Here is a 15,812-nt window from a genome sequence, read left to right as displayed (position 1 = left end):
GGCAGGGCTCCCCCCAAGGTCCCCTCCCACCCCGACTTACCAGCTCCAAATCCAAGCCACCAGGGACTGCCTGAATCATCGAAGCTCTCCAAATCTTTTCCGAAGATTCAGAGAGCTTTGAATCGATTCGGACCTTTTAATTGGTCCCCTGATTCAATTTGATTCAGATTCGGAGATTTGGCCACAGAATTGGGGCGAATCTCCTCCGAATCAAATCAGCACCCAAAGCTTTGCACAGCCCTATTAAACATGTTAGTCGAATGTCACGTAGATGGTAGGGTAGTTTTGCACCTCATAAACTAACTAAATCAGAGATGCATATAAGCTTTTGTAAGCAGTAGTTTACTTAATCAGAGTACTTCATCTGATGAAGTGAGCTGCTGCTTATAAAAGCTTATGCACCTCTGATTTAGTCTGTAAGATACATATAACCCAACATTTTTCTATTCCCAGGAAGAGGATCTAGATATTGGAGGGCTGGCATGGAATTGGACAGTGGGAGAAGGACTATGTGCATGTGACATATGGAGAGATCTAAGAACAGAGGAGAGGAAACAAATACTAAATGAATGGGTGGGGGAAGAGTCATCATTTCTGTCAAACAGTAACTGCATAACTGGCTTGTGTCGTTGAATTCCCCACCATAAAGTGGCCACAATTTCCCTAAAATGTTATGCATAAAGACCTCTTATTATACAGACCCTCTCCTCGCTGTAGCACCAAAGCTGTGAATCTGAAAGCTTTTGTGGCCCTGTAAAGTGATCAAAGGGGTAACACTGTTTTGAGTAGTAACAATAATAAACATATAGCATGAATGCTCTGCAGTAAAAACAGGATTTTGGAAATTCCTTGTGCACCCCTAAGGGGACCCAGTTTTGATCCCATTGACATGCTAAATGCTCCCATTGCTCCTTCCTTACCACTTTCAAGACAATGCAGCAGTGCAGGAGTCACAGGAATCAAGGAAAATCCCTTGTTTTCCTATTGTGCTGCTTATTCCCCATGAGCTGCAGCTTCTTTAGGCTTTTGGAAGTGCAAATAATCTCTGCAGTGGGGATAGGGCTCATGTGATTAGGAAGAAGCTCTTCTCTTCTTACCCTAGTAAAACCTCACTGATCGCATTCCAGTATCTTCTTTCCGAGGAAGCAGGGCTGAAAAGAAATCATTCTGGGAAAGTCTCTATTTAAGGCTTTCTTTAAACCTGCATTCTCCCATCCATCCCTGCCCCTCACTGCATTCTATATAAAAGGTTTGGGGCTCAAAAGAAAATGAAAATATACAGAATCTCAGCTCCTTCTAGCGTTACTAAGCTCCTGCTTCTACTGACATCAGTGGTACAACTCATTGATATCAGAGGGTTAAGATCCAGATCTATTACTACAATATGTATTGTAAGAACAATGTATTTAAAAACTCACAGCTTCTGTCACATGTATCAAACATAGCATTATAATATAGAGCGTTCGGCCTTGGCTATGTATGAAATACAATCAATTATTTCCCTAAAACAGACACACATTATGAACTACATAAACAAAATCCCATGGAACAGAATGGGAATTTGAAATTAGGGGTGTACTATCCTTTATAAGTGGAGCAGTGTTTCTGAAGGAGTTGGCTGAAAGGATAATTACACAAAGGTTGGTAAAGCAATGATGGACACAATTTAACTAAGAATATGAATCATTTGCATTGGTGTCTGATGTGTATTAATATTGGGATGATGCTTATATTTACAACCTGTACTATTTTAAGCATAACACATAAAAAAGTCTAGGGAGAAAGCCAGCCTACATTTAAGATGAGAGTTTTCCCATTGCCTTTAATGGAGCCAAGATATCAATCCTAATAGTTAAAGACCTGATATGCTAAGCATTACTTTATCCTATTGAAATAAGAAGGCTCACTTGTGGAGCAAGGTGATGCCCACCATGAAAAAGGGTAGCAGTAGATAGCCCTCTATGAATACAACTCCATGAATCGCCATGGGCTTTTTTTTTAAAGCGTATCTTTTGCCTTGTGTGTCTTTAAGAGAAGTCACTGTACCTGGGGAAATTGTGTCACCTACCATACTTCCGTTTCTCCTTTCCGCTTTAGTCCGTTAGGATTATGAATTCTCTGGGGCAGAGACTGTTTCTCACCTATGGTCCTGATCTTGAAAAGACTAAAGCACAGATTTGGAGGCTGTGAATGTGCAGCACCTGACATAGTGGCCCCCTAATATCACTTGAAGCCTCTAGGTAGCACTGTCAATCATGCCAATGGGACAGCAGTGGTAGTAGGTGATATAAAGTCCTTTAAGAAATATTCAGGACCCAATGTAGCACCACAGAAGTGAGTGGGAAGTTTGCTATTAAGCACACTGGGGTTAAGATTGAGTGCTTAAGCAACCCGTGGGATTCAAAGTTAGGCATATCCAGTGTCTATTAACTTCACATCAAGCATGTATGTTAGTCTTGCATCAAGCTCTTTGTTTTGGGGGACAGCCAATCAGATCAGTAAATAGTTGATTTATGAATTGGCTTTATAAAAACAGATCGTTTCCTCAACTTCCTCTCACTTGTTTGCCAAAATTAAATGCATCATATCAGATTAGTTTCTTATTTGTTTCATCATATTTTCCTCTGCCTTTTTATTAAATAAACAACATTGCAAATTAAACATAATGCTAATCATTTTGACCTTTTAATAACTCATTATTACATCAAAATAGCAACAAATCGTAACTGACCTAAATTAATTTCTTTATTTATGAGCTGATGGAGCACAAAAAAAATTCCGAGCAGATTACAAATTGCTTTAAAATATTTTTTATGCAAGCTGAACAGCTTTCTTTAAAGTTTCATTTTTTTTGCCATAGCTAAAAGAAATCCTAAAAGAACTAGGAAAAAATGTTGACAAAATTGTTCTAAATTATAAACTTACATTTTAGAGTTATTTTATTTTATCATATGTGAGGAAATAAAGCAGCACAAACCTGTAAAATGGAAAAGAGCTACAATCAAAGAAAATGGGCAAAATACTTAATACACATTGACAAATGTGTTTAAGTAAAAAAAATCTCATACTATTGAATGTATAAGCAACGTTTTGTTCAAATAAGTCAGGACAGTATTATAGATTGCATTACAAAGTTTATAATGATTAGTATTTTCCTTTTAACCTGCAACAGAAAAAATGAACTGAGGCTATCTTAAAATATACCTTGATTTAGGAAATTGTCGTTTTGAAGTAAGCGCGCACACACTCTCTCTCTTTCTGTTTTTCTCTCCCTCCACCCCCGCCTTTTCTTTCTCTCTCTTTTTGTCTCACTTGCCAATTATAAAGCGTTCAAGATTTTCATTTTGGAGTTTATCAGAACAATTTTGTCCCAGCGACCCTGCTGTCTAACCCTGTTTGCTGAGTTACGCAGGGTTTGCTGACAAGTTCTACTTGAGTAAATTGTATTTAGACAACAATATATTTCATTCAGGTCTTTTGCAATGTCTGGACCAAGGTCAGTTTTATATTCTACTGAAATCATAAAGTGACACTTGAGATAAACAGAATGTTTACTCTCTCCATGTGAGCTGAAGCTGATATGTAAATTTATCCTTATTCTTTCATCAAATTTGCATTTACCCTCTTAGTCAAACACTACAGGGTTCCAAATCAAACAGCTTTAATGGTGGTCAACTCTTTATGACCGATTGCCATATCAGAGAGAAAGAAACAGCAATTTAGATTAAAATGAAAAGAGTAACACAACATCGCAAGCGTCATCCGGTTTGCAATAATTGGATAAACTTTTCATAGAAGTGAATGTGTTGTGATGCTTCACTGCCTGAAAAGCAATTGCTGTATTCTTCTGTTTTTATTATACTCCCTTTATCTGCTACAAACAGACCATACTCACCTGTCATTATTTTTTCTTTCTGATCAAACAAGGCAAGTGCCACTAAACAGATTTTTTTTCTTTTAAATCTACATGAAAGGAAGAGACCTGATCCACAGAAACAACAACAACAACAAAAGATCAGTTTTCTTATATCTTTAGTACTCAGGTGACAATGATTAGCCTGTAATAATGGTAGGACTTGAAAGCGGAAATAAAAATCCAGAGGTAGGTTTTTCAAGTCCAATTGCTTTTTAATGTAAGATTACCACATCTAGAAGGCAGCTCAGCAAAGGTTGATTGTTCCCATGAATGACAAGTTGGGTTAGCTCTATATAGTACAAATAGGTGCTCAGATACCATGGTGATGGGCACAGGATGAGAACCAGAACAAAATGGAACTGATCTCAGAAGCAAAGCTCTGCTAGGTACAGATTTCAGCTGCATGCCCCCAGGCCACAAAATCACAGGCAGTGAAAGACAATCACAATCATACTCACAGAACAACAGAGCTCTTCTAACAAAGCAGGAAGATTATTAGTACCTTTGTTCCTTCTGCTAGTCCTTATGTACAAAGAGAATGTGTGATGGGCTGTAGGCCCACGCGGGAGCATTAGAGAATTAAACTGAGACCACACAATTCATTTCATATCAGACCCAAATAATTTTTCCAGTCTGAATCTTCAGAGGACAGTGGCTACCTCATTAGTTAGCTGGATAAAGAAGCCCTTATAAATTTTTTTTTCCCCCTGAAGCTAATATTTTTTGGGGGGAAGATAGCCAGGGAGATAGATTCAGCAGGAGAATTCAATATTAACCAAGTTCAAAGCAAAGCAGGTGATGAGACAGGCTAGACAATGCAGCAAAAGTGCCCTTCCTTAACAGGCATGCAAATTATGTTTCCTGTAAGGAATAAAAAATGAAGACTGTTGGCCACGACTCTCGCTAGGTAACTGAAGGTTTGTGACTTGGAATGCTAGACACATTAGGAAATGGCTTGATCCAGCAAAACTACTGACATCATTCACACCATTGATACAAAAAGACAAGTGTCTATTCCCAACTTTAGTGCTTGTCTTATAAAAAAAAAAAAAAAAAAAAAAAGCAAAGGGGGAAAAAAAAGGCAGGGGACAGAATTTCCCTTTTCAGTGTTGCTGTCAAATGGCTATCTAATAGTGGCAGGGCTGTAGGAGAACAGATATCTGCCTCTCTCTGGAGCCTGCAAGTATTTCTGCCATTCATGAAGCCAAAGGATGCCACACACATTCTGTTTGTTCAACATAAGCAAACAGATTGTAAACTGGCTGATAATTTTTGTACTGACAATGTCATTTACAGCTGTCAGCCTTTTGTCTGTCATGTTTGCTTTATTCAAATATGAACCAAGTGGACCTCCTTTCCACCGCTTTCTTCTGCATTAAAATCACATCAATTCCCTTCCATTCTGTCTTATCTAAAATTCATTGGAGGCCAATCACTTGGATGAATGCTTTGGTGTTTCCATGGAGGCAAGAAGTCTAGTGTGGACTTCAGGGGATTAGGAAGTTTCAGATTTAAAGCCTTGAAGTGCACATTTCTTTCAGTTCTTTCTTTTGATTGCAAAGGGGAAAAAAATAACCCAGGAAATTTCAATATAATTTTATTTTTGGAAAGTGCCAAGCACTAAAGAAATCTTTCCTTGAATGTGTATGTGTGTGGGTGCACCCTGCTCTTGATCCTTAGTCTAAGCACAATTTATGACTCTGATCGTACCGACTAAGCTAAAAAAGTACTGTATCGGCATGCATTCTCTTGCTGCATCTTCAACGGCAGCTTTCCATAGGCTTGTATAATAAATTCTAACCCATCTTCAATTAGCTTGATTTGGATCCAGCTGCTTCCCATGGTGCTGCCCACAGGTCTGGAAGCATCTCCCTTTGTTAATAGAGGTCATGGCACTCTGTGTTAAATAATTCACATCAGACTGTCTGTCTAGAGGCAGCTGCAGATGTTGCCAGTTTGTTCGAAGGTTGCAGACAGAACTTTAACATTTAGCATTTCACATATATACACATACACACGCTCAAAGGAAAGAGAGACAATATATTTGTATGTTTGCATGTAATCATGCACAAAGGGTATTTTATATAGATGGGCCAAATCCTTGCCTGCTGTAAAACAGCAGAGCAGCAAGGTTTATTTCCTAATTTTATTTATTGGAGCAATGGTATAGTTAGGAGAAATGTTCGATAAGCTTTCAGGCACAAAGCACTCATCTGGTATCGGCTTGTTGCCTAAACCTAAGGAAAGGCATTCTGTGCCCCGGAACTTGTCTAATATCTCTCTACACTTGGCTCAATAAAAGGTATTGCCGAACAAATCATGTTTCTCACACATTCCTGGGCTATAGCAGCATTACAAGACCCTTACACCATGGAAGTAAATCAGCAGAGCAGTTTTCACCATTAGAGGATGTAGCCTATACAATCTGTGTCTTTGTGAGCACCTCACTTATTTTTGGTTTACATGAGTAAGACTGGCTAGGAATTCTGGGTACCAACACTGAGACACTTTCATGGGACTTAATTCTCCAAGAGAGAGAAAAAGAGAGAGTGATCACCACTTTTGGAAAAAAAGGACCCTGTTAAGTGTTCCCAGTATCTTAGTTTCTAAGCATTTAGGAACTGAGGTAGCCCCAAATTGCTAGTTGCTTTTGAAAATCATGGTCTTAAGCTTTATCAATCAAAACATGAAACACGAAACCACTCAAAATATTTATTGAAAAAGAAACATAGACACAGTAGCTCAAACAGACCCCATTCTCCACCCTGTAGATTTAAAATGCTATCAGAATGAACTGGTAATGTTTTACATCCACTTAGCACTCACTTTGCAATGACATCATTATCTACACTGGGACATAAAGAACTAAGGCCTGAATATTTAAATCTTCATAGGTACATCTAGGTACACACAGCACAAAAAGACACACTGCTCCCCAGCACACAAATGTTTTTACTGCTTTTCAGGACACTGTGTTGCACTATATATGACAATAAAGCTGTGCATACCCCATGAGGTAGAGGATTGTTAAAACCACCTGCAGCACAAGTTATTTGAAGACAGGCTTTCAGTAATTGAGATTCGGGGCCATATCCTTAGCTGATATGAACTTGTACTTGTCAATTTAAGTCAATGGAACAGCACCAGAGCACAGGATTTGGCCCAAAACTATCTCTGAGCCACCATTTTTCCTTTAAAATCTCTTCTCTACTAGGTTCATTTCAGATCCTTATAACCCAATGCTTCAAGCCATATATCAGAGGGAAGTAGAAATATGTAACAATAAGGCAAGGACCCTTGTTTGTTTTTTTCCCCCTCCCTTGCCTCCTGTAGTCATGTACTTCCTGCCAACCCCAAGAAATAAAAAATCATAAATCTGGTATAAAAAAAAAAATCCTGAGATTAACTTAAAAATAATGAAATATTTTAAAAAATGCTTTACACCTTCAAGTCTCTGAAATTTTCTAGTCTTGCCTTCTAGTCTCTGAAACTTGAAGGTTATACAGGTACCACATTTTCAAGTTTATTTTATGACCATGAGGTATAGTCATTTTTTTCTTGTTAATGAACCTGAGGTTATTTTTAAATCACATGCCTCCAGATGCTGGAGCTTTATGAAAAGCACTAACTACCACAACAACTCCCAGTAAAATTGCAAGCCTTGGGAGCAATGTCACCTGAGAGTGCAAATAGAGTCTAAAAGGCTACCAGATCAGAGTAGTGGGCATTTATTCCCTATTTGCACAGGTATAAAGGACAGCACAGGATGCAAGGCAGTGAAGAAATCTGCCTAAGGAGTGTCCAGTTTTAGAGAGCAATGCCAGGGCAGCACATCCATTGATTGCCCCACTCCATAGAAGACTACTGTGTAGCTGACTGCCCATAGGTTGGAACAGGGCAGCATCCTGAAGCAGTGACTCTAAGAAGCAGACTTCTTTTCATATCCAGAACTAAAGCAACAGGAAATCCTAAGTGTTTCACCCTAAAAGCCTCAACTTCCTTCCTCTTGGCTTCATTTACCTACTTGGAGTGGGGAATTAAGGGAGTGGGGAGAATCCCAGGCATCCCTGTGAGGAATTTCAGTATTCTGCTTTTGTCACAGGCTTTCCAGACTCGGCATTGCTTCCTGGGGTGAAGAGTCAGAACTCTTCTCCTAGCCTACCCTTTCCCAGCCAGGATCCATGGTTTCACTCCCTAACATATTAGGAGTGAGATTCTCTACTGTGCTTCTGGGCAGTATGGGAGAGAACTGAACTGAGATGTTCTCATGGTGAAAAGCAACTCTGTGCTTCAAATCCAGGGCTGTTCCTTTGGGAAGAGTTTGGAGGGGATTGAATTAATAATGGCAAAGTCCTCACTGTGCAATTTTTCTAGGCTCTCGCTTGAGTTTTAGCCAGTACCCATCACACACCTCTGCCACACAGCTGGAAGTGCAATTAGCTCCAACTAGCTCACCCAGTTAGGTGTGGGCTCTGCAGTCACTCAGGCTATAGAATCTGCCCACATTGCAGAGGACATGCAAGCAAAATCACTTGCAGACTGATAGTCTTCCAAGGCCTTCCCACAATTCCCCCTGATTGAGGGATGAGTGTTCCAGCAACTAACACAAATCAGTGGGGAAAGAAACCTAGTGCATCCCAGAAGAAGGCATCTTGGGATATCACACCAGACATGAGAGGAAGAGCGAGGATGCAGTACCAGAGGTGAGGCTTTGCTGTGAGAATGCATACATATGAACTGGGCTAATGTGAGCGTTCCAAGCTGGCTCCCAAAAACTTTGATTAACTGGTTGATCAAGAGGAAAAAAATACTTTGATATGTGCCACTTCCAGAGGGCAGTTGGTTACTCAGAATGTACAAAATCATTGAATACTGACTTTAGTGTTTTAAATGTATCCGGCTTCTCAAGTAAATGCATTGCTTCCACCGAAATTAGTATGGTTAGGTATTTAAAAAACCTGTACATGATTCACGAGGTAAACACACAATTTTGAAATAGGAATCCATAGTGTCAAAAACATTCTGACCTTTTGTGGTCTTTCTGAGTTTTTTGCAACAGAAGACTTGCTCTAGTATTTTTATATACTCAAAAAAAGTGAAAGCTGTCAGCTGGCTTTTTCTGAGGGGTGCCTAGAGTCTAAAAAGGTTGAGAACGTCTGGTCTAGACAGCAGCTACGAGACAGCGTTCCTAGAGTGGATTCAACAACCTCATTTCCAGGTTTAGTACTGGCGGGGGCAGGTGGGTGGGGCATACCCAACAGAATCCCACCTTGAGAACACCAGGGATTCCCTTAAGTGCATGTAGTAAGAGACCATCTTTGCACCCGGCTTCTGGTTAGACCTGGCCAACATTTTCTTTTAACAAATAGTAAATTCACAGAAAAACACAACTTTAGGAGAACCAAAATCATTGTGAAGCAAAGATCCATTTTTCTGGTGTTTACATATGCTTCAGTCCAAACTGGTATCTGATAGGGCTGTGCGAAATGGCTGTTTCATTTCAGTTTCAGATTCAGCTGTTTCGGAGGACAGTGATTTATTTTGGTGTTTTGGATCACTATTCCGTTTCAATTTGGCTGTATCTGTTTCAGAGTTTCAAAGCTGTTTTGGTGATTCAGTCATAGGCTATAATGGGGAAATCACTAAAATGACTATAACTTGCCTGATTTGGATAAAAATTGCAGGGATGGTAGCCCCTTCTGAGTGCATGAAGCCTGACAAGTTTCAAGGAGATAGGTGCAGGGTTTTTTATGAACCTGCACCCCAAACTATTCAAAGCAAAACTTGTATCACTTGCTGGCAACAGCAGCATGCTTTCATCCAGCCCTGAGTACTGGGAAGACTGGTGTTGCCACTGGCCCCAGCCAGCAGCAGCAGCATGCTGTCATCCCGCGTGCAGATCTGGGGTCCTGCGCCCCCCGGGAGAGCTGCAGGCTGTGCTGGACTCTTCCAGGGGCACAGGCCCCCAGATCTGCACATGGGATGACAGCAGGCTGCCGTCCCTCCCCCAGGGCACTGGGATTGGAAGGGACCTCAAGAACAGATTGCAGATGCTGCCCAGCTACAGATGTCAATATCAGAGCAGTCCTTCCCCCCCATCTTCCCTCTCCCTCTTCTTAGTTTCTGTTTCCCTGCAAGCCTGGCTCTGAAACGCCAATATTTTCTGAAACGTCTCCAAAACTTTTCGGATGGTTTCATTCAGTTTCGGAGATGTTTCAGAGCCTTCTGTATCATTTCAGATTCAGTGTTTCAGGTGCCAAAATGGGACAAAACACCTCTGAAACAAAACAGCTGCCCAAGTTTCACAGCCCTAGTATCTGAGCAGTGTTCCTCTGGTTGAGTTACAGGTCGAACTGAGAATTTAAATGTTTGATCTATCATCCAACCAGGTCCTTTCTTTTTCCCTAGTAATTTATACTGACCAGCTTATATTTCAATTTAGCTGTCATTCAATAAAAACTTCAAACATGTAGGGAACCCACCTACTCATACACAAAAGCATAAACGAAAAAACATACAAACCAACGAGACAAGTAAACAAAAACTCAATAAACTAATCCAGATATTTGCCCTGCAGGTTTAGGAAGGAAACAGAAAGAGAGAGAGAGAAATGTTGTTATTGTTTCATTATTTTAAGTACTGAATCATCACTTAGATACTACAGAAATGAGGCATAGAACATTGTCGCGAGTCTCTCAGGGCCAAAGGTAATTATCACAGTGAGGGTAGTTGTGTTAAGCACAGTGGGTAGGCAAATGGGTGGGTTGTGTACATAACCTATGTGCCATAAATGTCTTTTGTCACACCATTAGCAGCATCACTCAGTGCAGTGTGTGAATAGGGCACAGAGAGAGAGAACAAAAATACATCATTCCTTCAGGCATCATGGGCCAGATCACAAGCCCACTAAAGTCAATGGAAGTCTTTAACTTCCATTGGTCAGTGTGTCTAAGGGCTTTGCATCAGGGTCTAGTTCTATGTAAGTGTGCAAATGCTAGTGTGTGTGTGCATTTACAAATATACATTTTAAAGTAAGGAAATCTGAAAATTATTATTTTATTTATTTTAACTGAAAAACAAATGACACTAAGTGCATATCGACAAATATATGTTATATACCCATGTACATGTATCCTCATGCCAAATCTGTTGTGCAAATATACCAATTTTACTCCAGTGCTTCTGCAAATTTAAACATGTCTCTTCAGAAGACCTAAGCTCTGTTTATGATTCTGATCCAAAGTCTATTTAAGTTAATGCAAAGATGCCCATTGACTTCACTGGGCATTAAATAATGTCCCATGTTCTCCAAGCAGCCTTTCAATGGGAACTTTTATGTGGGGCATAAACCTTTACGGCTCTCTGCACAGTGTGAATGTCACTAAATATCAATAAATCACAAAACTAGAGCACCTGTGCAAATTATTCCATTTCCAGACCACTTTCTACACTTCCATGCATTTTCTGGAGACAGTATAAGAGCGCTGGTTCTAATACATACAACCATTATGTACTATAAATATTAATGCTCATTGGGAGAAAAAATTATTTAAGGAATTTCAGTGACAATTTTTTCAGTTAAGAAAGTTTGACCAACTCAAGTTTGCAAACCAAACATTTATAGCAGAACGCTGATTTAGTTGCCTAAATGTGGATTTTTAGAGTCTATTGTTAAGGGCAGAGTTTTGAGCATTGTGACCAAAAGATAGATAGATAGATAGATAGATATTTATATCTATATATAATTCCATACAGCTATGCCTAGAAAGGTTTAAAACCCACCTCTTCCCTGGAATTAGGTCACAGACCTGGCTAGGGCAAAATTCTGCTGCTCCAAGTAGCATACCCTTGGAACATTCTACGGCATAATTCCATCTGAAAATTAGCTGTTTTAGCTAGATACCCAGACAGAATATGATTATCAAAATACCCACGGTTACTTTCAGGCTTTCAAACCCTTCTTATCACATATTTCTCTTTAACCTCTTGGTTCAGCATTGGTTTAGATTATTCAACAAGTTAAAGTTATAGATTCTAAAGAAAAAAAAAGGCTTTGTTCAAGGACAGGTGCAGTTGAAAACAGATTACCCATTAAAAAAACATTTTCAGAGAACTGCATGTGCCAGAATAAATAGGAAATATTATGGCTAAATTACGTGCATGCAACCAGTTAGATATCTAAATGATCAAGAGTGGTTAATCACTGGAACAAATTACCTAGGGGAGTCATAGACTCTCCATCACTGAAATTTTTTAGGGCAGGTTAGACAAACACTTGGCTCTGGTGGTTCAGACAGGGATTTATCCTTCCCCAACTTGAAGTTTGGATGCTTAAAACCTCTTACGGTCCCTTTCAGCAACTATTTTTCTATGATTCTATGAAACATACATTTTCTATGAGTTTGCATGCACTCACAATGTTTAGATGCACAATTTAAGCAAGCAGTTTTGTATGTATGGAATGTTCTGTAATTTTTTTATACCTATCCATTTATCAAATTGTAGTCAAATATCAGTTTCAATTTCAATAATATTTTGCATTTTGAGGAAAAACAGTCGATTAGCATTTTTTCTTATACAGATCTTGTCATTTTTAATATTTTGATACATTCTTATTTAAATTTTGAGTACTTTGTGAGCATTTCTGTTGGATGTTCATTCCATTTTTCAACTACTTATATACCAAGTGGTTTTAGACAGTCAAGTTTGAAAGCTGGGGTCCATTATGTCTAGTGTTCATACGACCACAGGAAAGTAGGGCTGGAAGGAACCTCATGAAGTAATCAAGTCCAGCCCCCTGCTGAAGGCAGAATTGTCCCCAACTAAACCATCTCAGTTGTCTGTCTAACCTGCTTTTGAAAATCTCCAGGGACGGAGAGTCCACAACTTCTCTAGGTATCCTGTTTCAATGCTTGACCACCCTCATAGTCAGAAAATTCCTCTTAATCTCCAACCTAAATTTCCCCTGCTGCATCTTGAGGCCATTGCTCCTAGTCCTGTCCTCTGTGGCCATAAAGAAAAACCGATCTCCACCCTCTCTATAATCACCCTTTAGATATTTGAAGACTGTTATCAATTACCCCCTCAGTGTTCTCTTCTCCAAACTAAATAACCCTAGTCATTTCAGTCTTTCCTCATAGGTCTTGTTTTCTGGGCCTCTAATCATTTTGGTCATTTCTGCTAGATTCTTTCCAATTAGTCCACACCCTTCTTGAAGTGTGGGGTCCAAACTGGACACAGTACTCCAGGTAAGGCCACACCAGTGCTGCATAGAACATTTCTCTTGATTTGCAAGTGACACTCCTGCTAATACAATGCAGTGTACTGTTGGCTTTTTTTGCAACAAGAGCACACTGCTGGCTCATATTCATCTTCAGTCTACTATAACCCCAAGGTCCTTCTCTGCAATACCTCATCCTAGCTTGCCATTCCCTAGTCTATATTCATGCATTCAGTTATTCTGTCTCAAGTGCAAAACTTTGTACTTGTGCTTGTTGAATCTCACTTGATTGATCATGGATCATTTTTCCAGCCTACCCAGGTTATTCTGGATCCTAGCCTTGACCTCCAGTGTCTGCAACCCCACCCAGATAAGTGTACTCTGTAGATTTGCTAAATGTACACTTAATTCCATCATCCAAATTATTAATGAAGAAGTTGAACAATACTGGACCCCAGACAGACTCCAGGGAACCCCAGCTGATACCTCTTCCTAACTAGACATTGAGCCATTGATAACTACTCATTGAACATGATGATCCAACCATTTATATGCCCATTTTACAGTACTTTCACCTAGTCTGTATTTCCTTAGCTAGTTAATGAGAATGTCATAGGAAACAGTGTCCAAAGCCTTGTTACAGTCAAGGCCTATCACATCTACTGCTCTCTCCACATCCACAGAGCCTGTCACCTTATAGAAGGAAATCAGGTTGTTCAGGCATGACTGGCTCCTGGTGAATCCATGCTGGCTGAGGGTTACAAAGGTCTCCGCTATAATATAAGCATTTACCAACAACTGTCACATGGTGGCATCTAGGTTACTGCAGTTATTTCTCTTTTTCTTAATACACATGTCCTTGTAGTATTGTGGAGATGGCATGTGAAGTGGGACAGGCCAAGGAGAACACAGTGGACCACATTCTGGCCTGAGTTATGGCCCCTTTGCATTGTGCTGAACTATAAAGCTGATCCAACTGGCCCTGTGAGGATTCCCTTGCATGCAGAAATGCCTAGACTGGTGCAGAGTAGACACAGCTAGGCTCTAAGCTCTGGGCTGTATTGGGGGCATGTCCAGAGAGAGGACATAGTGAAAACATTGGTATAGTCTGGTAATTCCTAGTTGATATAAGAGTTCCTAGGGATATAGCTTTGGACTAGGAGACCATTCTGAAGAAATAGAATTTGGTCTTACAATGTCAGTACATATATAACAGTTATCATGATGTCCAGAAGTAAAAGTCAAATAGGACAGTAAATAAGGAGTTTGGGTGGGTAATGATGAGTCCATTTTGGCTGTTGCACACAAGTTAATTATTTAGTGTATGTGAAACAACAAGACCCTGTATGAGATTATTGCACCACTAAAGTCGCATTGAAACTCCTAGGAACTAGAAGCACGCCAGTGGTGATGGGGCTTTGTGTATAGTGGTAAAACTCACTCTTTTTAGAAAGCATAGGTTTATGCATTTTTTAACCCTGTGCTATACTAATGGTAAGGCCTAGCTAACCCATTCCCCTAGTTTCAGAGCAAGGCCTGACATGGAAAACCTCTACAATACTGCCAGAGCTCAGATATATACATCACACTGTTGGGGGCCTATCTTGAAACAGAGCAAGGATCCTTATAATATCTTTTTTTAAATGCCTTCTAACATCCGCAGCCTTGGAAATAAGTCTTATTCTAACTCCAGGCTCAATGGTAGCACCATTATTCCAAACTTATACCAGCCTTATTGAAAACAAAATCTGGCCCAATGTCATCAACCAGGATTTCTGAGAAAAGGTGAGAGAAGAACTTTTGACTCATAATGTCTACTAAAAGCTAATTCAAAATCCCACAGAAGACAATGGGAATCTTTACATCAGCTTTAGTGGACTTGGGATCCAGCTCTTTGTGTAATAATATGCAGATATTTATTAAATTCACTCTGCCCACCTTTAAAAACCTATTTTCCATTCAAGTTTGTGTTCCTCAACAAAATATTTGTCGTCACTTTTCTAGCAACTCAGCTGTATATTGTAATAAATCATCGATCCTCCAAGCCCAAAGGGAAGTAATCCCAACATGGATTAAAGGGGGCAGGGGGGCACAAAAGCCCCCATGGCTCACCAAAAGCATCCAGGAATGTCTCCTAGCTAAAAGGGAGGCGCATACCCAATGGAAGGGAGGGGCCATCACCAGGGAGGACTATACTGTGGTTGCTTGTGGATGCAGGGGGGCAGTCAGGAAGGCCAAGGCAGAGATGGAATGGGGACTAGTGACCCGGATCAAGGACAACAAGAAGTCCTTTTTTAAATACATAGGGGGCAAAAAGAAGGTTCCGGGTAACGTGGGGCCCCTGCAAGACACGCTAGGAAATTTCGTCGTCACACCAGACAACAAAGCAAACCTATTTAACAACTTCTTTTCCTCCATTTTCCTGAGCAGGGACCGGAACAGCCACCCCCACTCTGGGCCCCCCTTAGGCCCCAGGGGATGTGCACCTAGGCCAAGGGTTAGTGAGGAACTAGTTAGGGAACTTCTGGAGGGACTGGATGTATTCAAATCAGCTGGTCTGGACGATCTCCACCCCAGAGTAGAGGGAATTACCTGAGGTCATTGCAGGACCCCTGGCACAGATTTACGAGCACTCGTGGTGCTCTGGTGTGGTGCCAAAGGACTGGAAGAGGGCCA

The sequence above is a fragment of the Gavialis gangeticus genome, unplaced genomic scaffold, assembly GCF_001723915.1.
Source record: "Gavialis gangeticus isolate Ggan-Ray unplaced genomic scaffold, GavGan_comp1, whole genome shotgun sequence".
Classification (NCBI taxonomy): domain Eukaryota; kingdom Metazoa; phylum Chordata; order Crocodylia; family Gavialidae; genus Gavialis; species Gavialis gangeticus.
Note: the sequence above shows the minus strand (reverse complement) of the source record.